Raw genomic sequence first — 12410 nt, 5'->3', positions numbered from 1 at the left:
GAAGATGAGAAACGTTTAAAAATCGAACAGGCAGCGGTAAAAAGAAAAATAAAACTTGAAAAGAATAAAATCACAAAAAAGCAAAAAGAAACTGAGAAATGGGAGAAAGAACAAAAAAAATTGTCAAGAGAACAGATAAGGATTGTAAGAGAAAGAGAAAAAGCTTTGAAAATACAGCAAAAAATTTGTATTTTGGAGCAAAACAAAAGTTCTGTGGAGAATCAATTATCAAAAAAAAAAAAAAGTAATCGACACGAAAAATTAAATTGAAAAACTTGAACGGCAAATCAAACAAGAGAATATTGAAGAATCAAATCATTTCTTACTAATAAACGAATAAGCAAGTACAAAAAAAAGTAATATTTTTTTAAAACAATAAATAAGTCATGTAGAAAATGTAGGTGAAATTTGCATTTTTTTTATATTCCGCAAATACAACTTTCTTCACCCACGGAAATACGGACACGGTAATTGGGACATCCACGGTAATACGTACACTGTAATAGGTACACAACTACGGTAAAACCAGCATACCATTTTTATTCGTTTTAAAAATATTCTACTGCAGTTTTAGCTTCATAAAACTTTTTTATATATTCCGTAAGAGATTATGTAAGATTTAAAGAAAAAAATATTCCAAAAAGTTTTAGTATACCATTTTTTATGGTGCATTTAAGTTGAAATTTTCAGTACGTGCCACGGAGATAGGTACACTTACCCCTATCTAAGTCTAGAGGTAAACGAAAAGTTTTACGACTGGTCATACCTTTTGGTAGTAATACAGATGCAATTCCTGTCCAAGCCATTGACAAAGTATTTTTACCTCTAGAAATAAAGTAATAAATGAGTATCTTATATAAGTAGGTTTTTCCGGATCCACCAGGACCATCTATGAAATATACTTTTTCATCTTGTTCACAAATAGTTTTAAAAATTTTTCTTTGATCTTCATTTAAATTTGTGTACATTATATCGAACATTTTTTTACTGAAAGATATTTCCTCAATATTGCAATTATTTATATAGTTGCTAATGGTTGGTGTCGGTAAACTAAAAGACTCACATGATTTACCTTCCGATACCAAAATTTGATTAATAAATAGAAGAGCACAATTATTATCATCATTATCGAAAACTTCCGTAAATATTTTTTATATTTATTCCATATTTTATCTCCTTGAATGTTTTCTGAAATCAAAAACCAAGCAAAAAATTATCCTAACTGGTATTGAAACATAATTGTTATGGCTTCTTTAAAAATATTGTCGATTTCAGAATCATGTTCTATTAAACCCATTGCAATTGCAGTATCCCTGAAATTATTATATGTTATTCCATTATGTTTTTTAACGTCTTCAAACGATGTATCCCCATGTAATTTATTTAAAATAAATTTTAAAAAAAGCGTTCATGATCTTTTGGAGATACTATGTTTAATCTACCTATAGCAATATTTTTCAGTTTAACTTTCCTTTTTTCCAAATTTTAAGTTTACTGTCAAAAAATGTAATGTTCTGGAATGTTAACATATTTTAGCGATTTTGCAAAATCGTCTACTTTATTTAATTGAAACTAAGCTGTAAGGGGTGTTGGATAATTTTTTATTACATTTTTGATATTATTTTCTTCTTTTATATATGAGTTTTTGTTTATTTTTAAGATGAACAGCTAGATTTACAACTGTATGACTTCTACCACAAATTGGATATTCTTGAAGTCTCCAAGCTGCTTCCATTGGACTTACATATCTAGCATCTACGTAACTACTAATTGTACTTTGTATTGATACTGCTTTGTATTGATGCACAATATTCGGAAGTTGGGGGGTTGGCGCGCAGTGCGCGCAGGGGAGCGTGAGCCCCACTAGTATATATATATACACACGTACCAAAAGGGAATAAACAACGGATCGCTTTCTACCTTGGGTGAAGATTCTTTATAAAAAGGATTACAACGTCCGACCTAATTTCGCGATTTTTTCTAAATACTTGGTCAATGCTGTACGAATGATTACGCAAAACGCCAAATATTTGAGAAAACAGGGAGTGTTTGTATTTGTTTGAGTAATCACAATTATACTCTACGTTGGCCACTTTAGCATTCAAATCATTCAATTCATTCTTTAATTTTACAATTTGTTCTTTAAGTTCCTTAGTTTTCCGTTCATGCTGTACATCGTGTGTTCTCAAAATTTGTAGGTGTTCCTTGTGAACGTCTAACGTGTCACAAATGAAACTAAAATTTTAATCACACGAAACACTAGTTCTCACATCCATTCGCTTATATTCACAGTCGACTTTTATGTGTCACGTACTTATTTCATACACTGAATGGCTTATAGCCCCTTAGTCGAGCGCCAAAAATTTTTGTATGTGACGTTTTTTCTCGCGAATGTTCAAAACACTTTGGAACATATAACAAGGGATAGGGCCGTTAATTGTGCAAGACCATTTGCTACGCTTTTCTAGGATATTTCTCCAAATATCTTATGGATATTAGTTCGCATGAACCAATTTTGCCATAAGTATGTGTCTGAATTTTCCCTCCCAGAGAGATATCGCAGTTGGAAATGATCAGGGAGGAATGAGAATTTGGGTTTAGGAACTCATCAACATTATGATTGAATGATATATCAAACTGACCTGGACGGATTTTTGGTAATTTCCCTCCCATACATATCCCCACATCAATACTCACCATGTACTTGATTATGTATCAAAGTTGAGGTTGCAAGTCCTTGACTGCGGTGATTAAGCACGGGTGTAAGTAAATAAATATTTAGGCTTATGAAACAGCATCCTCTACACACAATTGTAGTTTTATACGAAATTAAATTATATACTTCTTGTCATACCTAGTTACAATCCAAGCAACGGGGAAGTTACCAAAAAAAAAATAATTACATTTAGATTTGTATAATACAATGCGATGTACCACGTTTAATAATTCCGCAAATACAAATTTAATGGACGACGCGTGACCAAATATAAGCATTCATATAATAAACAAAGAAAATGTCATTTAATTTAAGATTATCTCAATGCAGTTTTCTTCAAATTTTATTAACACAAAAAGAAAATATGTGTTAACAACATATAATTAGTAAAAGTTCCTTGAATAAATATGTATTCTTTGTAATACGGATTAATTCAAAATTATGGAATGTAATACACGAAAATTATCAAAGTCAACAGAATCCTAATAAATTGGGCTAGTTTGTGAGCGTTTCGAGAGGCCAAGTCATAGCACTTGCGACGCAGAAGGATCGGAGCAAAAAGCCACAGAGCTCTGGTCACTAATCAGCAGGAGGCCTCAGGAAAATTCGGCAGCTTGAGCAGTGGCATTCCTACCTTTTGAATCCCAGAGCTTTCTATGTATGGTTGACAAAGACAGCTATTGATGAGTTCCTCTGTTGCGGGGTGACATCATGGTATGATTCCCGTTATTCTAGGTCTTAGAGAATATATACATGGAGGAAGCATTGTATGCTCCAACCACGAGACGAGATGAGAGAGACAAAAGACAAATAGCAGTACAACCTTTCTCTCTCTTATACGCCTTTGATTGGTTGGCCCCCTTCCGTATATACAGGTATAGTCGTGTCCACGAGAGGCGGTCGTGGGGGAACAGAGCAGATATATGTAACCTAAGCTGTGATGAAAAAGAACTTATACATTACCAGAGAATATAGAAAATAAATATATCCTCTTTAAGTATAGAAGGCCAAAGCGGAATTCTGAGCAATACACACTAAAACAATAATCTTCCATTAGAAAATAATTAAAACAACAAAATTTGAATAAAAATTTCTAATTTTAATTAAAGCTCTTATACCTGGTTAAACACTTTATGTACGGCTAATGACTCAGCTAGAATGTTTGACTTTGATAGCTGAGCGGTCAAGAATACTCGATTAGCTTTTGCGCTCTGGGCTTGGAATCTGACCTATGCTATTTTTTTTTTTTTTTTTTTTTTTTTTTTTTCAGGTATATATTTTCATAATACTTATTTTATTACGTTTTGTTTCTTTAAGTAGAAGTTTTATATATTTTTATAACTTTATTTATTTTATAAGATTTCACACTGTAATAATAAGATTTAAAAAACTACTCTTGGCTAATGCCAATAAAATACTAATGCAAAAATGTGTAAATACTTTTTGTATATTATTATTATTAGAAGTGTGAATATTATTTATTTAATTATTTACTGTATTGATCAGTACGGATTTATTGGGGTTCCATATATCTAATATGCCCTTTATCCTGCATGTATCCTATCCTAATGAAAAATACTGCCACTTTCCCGTCGGTTTCCATTGAGTAATGCCAACAAAAAATAAATTGTACGTATTGTAATAGTATAATATTGAATTTATGCTCGCATTAGTATTTTATTGGCATTAGCCAAGAGTAGTTTTTTAAATCTTATTATTACAGTGTGAGATCTTATAAAATAAATGTATTTATAAAAATATATAAAAATTATAAACACACGAAACGTAATAAAATAAGTATTACGAAAATGTATACCTGAAAAAAAAAAAAAAAAAAAAAATGGCATAGGTCAGATTCCAAGCCCAGAGCGCAAAAGCTAATCGAGTATTCTTGACCGCTCAGCTATCAAAGTCAAACATTTTAGCTGAGTCATTAGCCGTACATTAAGTGTTTAACCAGGTATGAGAGCTTTAATTAAAATTGGAAATTTTTATTTAAATTTTGTTGTTTTAATTATTTTCTAATGGAAGATTATTGTTTTAGTGTGTATTGCTCGGAATTCCGCTTTGGCCTTCTACACTTAAAGAGGACATATTTTCTGTATTCTCTGGTAATGTATAAGTTCTTTTTTATCACAGCTTAGGTTACACATATCTGCTCTGTTCCCCCATGACCGCCTCTCGTGGACACGACTATACCTGTATATACGGAAGGGGGCCAACCAATCAGAGGCGTGTAAGAGAGAGAAAGGTTGTACTGCTATTTGTCTTTTGTCTCTCTCATCTCGTCTCGCGGTCGGAGCATACAATGCTTCCTCCATGTATATATTCTCTAAGTTCTAGGCATATCGGAACGCTAAAGTGGATAGCTTACTTTTGTAGTAGGACTAAGGAGTGCCTAAATTTGAAATATAATATTGATAAATAAACTTAATGCTATTTGGAGAAATATTGTAGTTGCTTAAACCTATACATTCATTTTTATATACATTAAAAAGAAAAAAAATGTACCCTTTTTTTAAATGGTAACCTAGCGGTTACAAGTTGAAGAGTATGAAACGTAATTTTATTAAAAAATCTGCTACCAATAATTTGATTCTATTAATCCCTGGTCTATGAGGAAATCTTTTAGTTTATCAGTTATAATATTTAAAACATTACCATGTGCCACGTCAAACAACAAGCTTAATTTAGCAGTTAAATTTTAATTGGGATTCACATTACTAGGTACACCCATTTTTTTTGTATTTTTCTGTACTTGGCATATAAATTGGCTAACTTTTTACAACAACTATCAAACTTTTGCGTGGGTATATTGGCTTTTACTCAGAATAGCCAGTAGAATAGTAAGCTTTTTTAACTACTAATGCTATTTGTTCGTTTGTTGGTAACTTACTACCTATGATGTAAAGCATAAAATCACCATTTTAATAAATATCAATTAATTGTACATTGGAAGATATTGTCACTGTTATTATCCTCAATCATCTAACATAATTTTTCAATGTTTGTATACAAATAAATGAGAAACCTATTATTATTCAAATTGTACACCTGTATAGAATATTATTTCTTTAAATTATAATGAATTTACAATTTAATGTTTATGTTACGTGGAAAAGAGATTGGTAAGGAGATGCGTTGCGATAATGATTAATACTTAATATGTTAAAAACGTTTATTTAAGATATCGCATTTATAAGGCAAAGTCGCTCGTGTGTTCCCTTTCGAGGCTCATCGTGTACTCCCCAAAAAACTCTCTTCTTGCTCGCTCTTTTCTTCTCTTGGCCCTAAGGCCCTTTGTTACGAGATGCAGGAAGAGGGAGCCTAGAGTCTCACCTATGTTTCCGTACGTTACACGTCCGAGGTCGTGACGTCGTTGCCCTCAACGATGCTGAATTTTTAATTTATACAGTGTTGGGCCTACATACTTGTTTGCAATTGCGTACGTGTGTGTGTGTGTGTGTGTGTGCTGTGTTGTATTCTGTTGTCTGTGTTGTTTATGTAATTTGGCATTCCACATTCATTCTTCCATTCCATAGTAGGGAACCGCTGTTCTCGTCACATGAATATTTTTGCTCTTCTAATCATTCAGTTTTCTCTCATTGTGTGCTCAGAGTGTAACAATATTGATTATGTATGCGCTTTGCCTTATACTACAATTATGTATAAAATTGTCGTGAATTGAACATCTGCTTAATTCTACTTTATATTAAGTATTGTTTCACATACAATATAATACGTTTGGAATTATACATTACATTATTTTACGTGGAGTTTCCATTTTACAATTTCACGTACGTTTATTTATAAATTTATTTATTAATCAAGAAACAGTTTTCATAAAAATCTCTTCTCATCATGTATTAAGGGAAGAAGAAAAATCTTTCTTGTCTTCGTCTTACGGACTGAGCCCCCCGATACAGTCGAGTGACTCCTGGCACACATATCACACTGAGAAAAGGATTTGTTGGTCATTAATTTCGTATGTTAACTGTTAACTTACGTATAATACATTTACCATGTGGTACCATCTGACGTGGCGCAGGTTCAACGTAAGTATGGCATGTTAACTATTCACATGCCACCTGTGTCAGTTAAAATTTAAAAAGTAATGAAGAACATGAAAACTAGTTTTCTGTTAACACACTTGTACGTTGATAGTAAACAAATCGTTTTCTCAGTGCAACTTATTTTTTTATTTTATGCAGTGTGATCAACGATGGATCTTTTTTTTTTTATTTATTTATTTTTTTTTTTATAAAACTTAACATAACATTATCGATGTTACATATTTTGGAAAAAAAATTCTTTCTTAGTCTCATCCTACGGACTATGCTCCCCGATACAGTCGAGCGATTCTCGATTCTCATACTCGTTTCTTGGGAATTTTAATCATTTGTCACGGCTAATAGCAATTCTATTATGCGCCTTGAGGGCTGCAGTCACTTCTCTGCTTGGAATTTTTCTGTTGGTGTGGTCTGAACTGCTGCCAATTCTCGTGTTTCCTCTCGAGTCCTTTGTTGTCCTGTAATCATTATGTGATACATTAGTAGTGGGACCCCCCCGATGGAGAAGGCACTTATATGTAAGAAAAAGAAGTTTTATTCCTGTGATTAGTAGCTCTGTAATATAACTGTTTGCTATTTGTTGCTAACCCTGGTTCCTGCCTACGAGCACGTGCTTTAGTCCATGTGCTGAATATTTTTCCTGACACTATATATACTCCATCGATAGCTATCTATTTAAGTGTATTACCCTATGCAGCGTACCCTTCGTTTATCTTTCCCCCTTTTTGAGTTCAACGTTGAGCTGCGAGTGTGGCTCTCTCTTTACATATAAAGTATATAATAAAAAGCGTATTCTTTAATTTTTTTGCTTCCTTTTTTTATACGATTATTATTGTCTATTTGGTATTTTTATTAATGTGAGTATTTTTTTGCTTGTTTGAAAATTGTCTGTTGCATATACATTTCATTACGTTATTACTTATTTCGGATCATCTTTACGTGCGCATATGAGTCGATTATTGAGTGTGTAAATAATCGGTTATAATATTGGGCTCTCTATCTTGCTTGTGAAGTCATATAACAAATTCAAGAACATTATAGAGACAGATGGTTTGACGATCGGTCGCCTTACATTTCACTTGTGTTTTGGTTGAGATGAGTTTGGAGGTATGAATAAAAAAATCATTTAACAGTGGTGTATTCCATATTTACATTTTGACCTGAGTCGTTACACTTTTCTAGTATGCTTCATCCTTACATTTTCTAATAATATGTTTCCTGCCACCCTTCCTCTCTTTTTTTTTAAGTGGTCAGGTTTAGGGAAGGGATTATTTGGGTATTTTTTGTTTGCTTCCACTCTCAACGCCGTACACGCGTTTGTTGATTTCGTTCACTGCTTTTCGCTGTTTTTTCCTTGAAACAACAAAACTTCTATTTTATCCTATGATCTCTAGAGAAGATGCACTTTCTAAGGTGTTAGCGTTGTCTGAGTTTTCGAAGCTAAGATTCAATATAGCCCTGGTGACAACGTCACTCCTTGCACTAGAAGTATCTTCGTGTGTGGTCTTTACGAACGCAATATTGCAGGAGCAGCTCACGTGTATTGTTACGTAATGCCACTATTTAAGTAATAGCTTGGGTAATTACAAGCGACCTTAATTATTTTGACCTGTTGCATAGATATTTTGACTTTTGTTTGGTTTTTTATTGTAATTTTTTTTCTATTTATTTATCTTTCTCCTTTCTTTTTGTTGTAGATTGCGCATTTGTATGTGTGCCAGCAGGTGCCTGCAGCTGGGCGGCCGCATATTACGACATTTACATTTTTTTCAGTCAAGTATATGGGTTGTTGTTAATTCGTATGCTTACTTTCTAGTACTGTGGAACCTGTCTGAACAAGGATGGCCTGGCAACGTGGTGTCGTTGTCCTGGAGATGTTCTAGGATTACGAAGGGGCTTCCTGGCTGTCCTACGATCGCCAAGTCATCGAGAAATACTGCCGCGCACTGGGTGGGGTCGATTATTTCTCTCGATAGTCGACCGGTGATCCAGGTGCGTTATTATTAGTTTCCCTTGTATGAAAGATCAAGTACTGGTCCATATGGTTTTTGTAAAATTATGTTTCCTTTTAGGTGGACGGTCCAACGAACGGTATGTTTGTTGCCATGGACGTGGCAGGTGATTCGATGTCTTATGACGACTGCATGCGTCGTTTCAGGCGTTGCGAATGTCAGTGGATCATGATGGTATGGGTGGGATTGTTTCTGATGGAGGACGACAGAAAAGGTAAGAGAAGGAGGTTCAACTTTTTGTATTTAAACGTAGGCTTGTGTGTCTCGTGATAGAATAAATTGAATTTCCCAGTGATTGCTTTATTTATTTTACGTTCCATTCCTCCATACTCCTCTTTATCTTACAATTATTGCTAAAAAAATTTTTCTTAAAAAATAATGAAGTCAATTAGTTACAGAAAAAATTCGATATTCGTTCATATTTTTTTTTGTTTGCTCATTTTGTGAAATTCTCGAAAAAACTTTTTTTAATCCATACGTATATCTCAGCGTACATGTATAATTTTTTTTTGTGTTTTACCATCTATCATATAAACATTTGACCTGCGAATTGTTTCTACGCCTATTGGAGTATGTCTCCTCATTAGAGAGTGCCACACGCGTGCCTCATTCGCTTTTTTTTGTTCTTGTTGTGTGAATTCTACAATAAATTAATTTTATTGATGCATTGTTTATGCTTACCTCCCCATTATAGTTGCTTTTTTTTCTTTGAGCTTGGGTATCTGAGTCTAACATTTGTATATATCTAGTTCGCGGCGTGTCCAGGGGCTGCGAGATATATTTTAGTAACCTAATTGATCCCTATTTTCTGATAATGTTAGTAAACTACCTTTAACACAATTACTAATTTTTTTTTCCCCGCTCAATCTTTCGCAATTTTTCATGTTAATTTAAAAGCACTTTAAGCTAAGACCAAGACGCACGCTGGCCTTCGCTGACCAGAAATGAAAAGCAAACGAAATAATTTTCAATGCATAAATATTAAATAACTGTAGATGCAAAAAATTAACTGGGGACAGCTGCACTGAGGTGTAATATTAAATGCTAATACAATTTTAATATATATATACATGGATTAAGATAAAGATTTAATGACATAATGCTAAATACTACAATAACTTAGAGCTAATACTTATCGATCAAGTGAAAATAATAGTAAATTCTAGAATTGTTACATATAGTTAGAAAAAACCTGTACTCGCTACGCTGTTAGCAAGTAACAACATAACATGTTACTTACGGTAAACCTAGTAAAGCAACCTTTCTAACATTCAAAGAATTACCCGATTTTTACCATTCAAGTTCACAGGCTCATTACTTACCGAGTAACCTTTTTGTATCACATTAAAAATATCATAAAAATACTTCAACAGTCTAATTTGTAATCCAGTTAAATTCTATCACTTTTTCAAATGTGAAGGAAAATGGGGAAGTCGAGGTACTCTAAGTACAATAACCAATAACCCAATAGCCCTTTTCCTGGCTCAGAGATGTCAAGAGAGAGTCTGTACTCCTGCCACCAACACGGGTAACGGAGTTTACAATTTCCCAGGGCACCACAAGCCAACTTCCTTTCCAACGACTAGCAGCAAAAAATATGTTAACCAAAACTCTATCACAAATCCTGAATTATTTTTGCAACATTATAATCAGTTAAAACCACCAGTAAACCTAATTATGTTTATATGCGACAGGCGAAGTACTATTATTTTCATCATTATACTTGCTATTAAAACTGTTATTATTATCATCTTTATGATTATTATTTTTTTTTAAAGTTATACTTTTATAGACACATTCTGCCCTACAGAGTAAATCAACGATTTCAGGTTGGTGACCTTGAGAAAAAGTGTAACAGAAGTTGATTTTGTTTCCAAAGAGATTTGAATCTCCGTCCTCTTGCACACTGGGTGAGCCTCTTATCCACTCTGCTGCTATAAGCGAGTCCGTTAATGGATAACCGATTACTTCATTTTATCTTACAGTTCGTAACTTCTTTTCAGTGAAAATTTTCGTTTATTATGTATTCATTCATTTGGTTTCATTGTACCTTAAATAAATAAGTTGTTTGATAAAATATATTTTTTTTGGTACATGTTTTTTTTTTTTGGAAATAAGTTTGTATATTAGCAGAGCAGCTTTAATATGTATAAATAAACACTGATTCATCTATCATTGATTTGTTACTTTTAAAATAAATAAATTATTGTTTATACATTTTCACATTCTTTCAGAGTTTTCATACTTAAAAAAAAAAAAAAATTTCATCCTGTACAAATGCAATGATTCATTTTTATTGCGTTTTCTTTTTTCACAATTTTTCCTTTGTGATTGTGAATAAAATTCAGAGAGGTGGGAGAAGTGCAAATATATGCAGCAACGCTGTAAATTATTTTTCTCATTTGGATGAACTTACATGCACGCTTTTACACATACTTGACCCCATCTTTTTTGTGTCAAGCATCTAAAAAACAAAAAAAAAATCATAGATCTATTTGAAAATGAAACAGATTTATCTAAAAGTTATCTTTCATACAAACAAAAATTGGGGACTCATACAGATCTTATAAATACAATTTTAAGTGATTTTTCTGTAAGATTACATGTTAAATTGCAAATTTTTAAAATTAAACATGTGAAAGATAGTACAATCAAACGATCTGCAATTTTTTTGAGTATTTCTCATAGTATTTTCAGTATACTTTTGATGCTTCAATAATATCTGTCAATAAAACCTACATGTAATGAATGTTCTGGAGGGGCATTCACTGTCATGCACTACTACGCTATCGAAGGAAGTGGTACTACAAGATGGTTTGTCTTAAGGTGGCTCATCACGATGGTGCCGTATCAAGCAGGGGCACCGGGGGGGCTTTTCTATAAATTATAAATTTACTGAATATAAACCAATAAAAAGACAGTTAGTGGTTTGTGCCATGTCTTATTCATGATTTATGAGCAAAAAAATGCGAAAAAATTCCGTAATTGAAAAAAGTTACTATTGATAGGGTATCGAAAAACCTGCGTACGTCCCTATCCAAGCAGACGAACTCGCGCGTGTGCCTCAGCTCCAGCACCTGTCAACTTTCTTATACTTGTTTTGTGTGTATTTTTTTACCACTAAATATTAAATTAATGCTTGTAAAAAATGAATTCTAATTTTCAATGGAAGCATTAGTTAGTGATTTTTTACAAACAGAAAACACAGAATCACTTCATAACGCTGTGGAAGATGTGCGAGTTCTCAGAAATTTGTTAGTTAAATTAGGAATAAGTGATGATATTATAAGGGAAAAGTCTCAAAGTATTTCTTATATTTTGAAACAGAAAAACGAAGAAGCAGCTGTTTCTTTGAATAAAGCGTCTTTACTAGAGTACAAAAATAATATTTCGAATGGGATGATGCTGAAAATGGCTAAGGCGCAAGTAAATAAATCTATTTTAAATGAAGTATTTACGAAAAGTGGAGAAAAAGGACTAAGGCTTTTTCTAAGCGAGAATGTTGGAGAAAAGCCACGGGTGACTACTAACACAAAAGTATTAGACAAAATAAGCCAAATATTTGTTTGTAATGAAAAGTAAAGGATATTTTATTTGATTAGAATTTATATT

Source organism: Copidosoma floridanum, unplaced genomic scaffold (assembly GCF_036245765.1).
Source record: "Copidosoma floridanum isolate Cflo_tuat_1 unplaced genomic scaffold, Cflo_Japanese_pri ptg000030l, whole genome shotgun sequence".
Lineage (NCBI taxonomy): Eukaryota > Metazoa > Arthropoda > Insecta > Hymenoptera > Encyrtidae > Copidosoma > Copidosoma floridanum.
The sequence above is the reverse complement of the archived record's forward strand: the minus strand, read 5'-3'. Positions refer to the sequence as shown.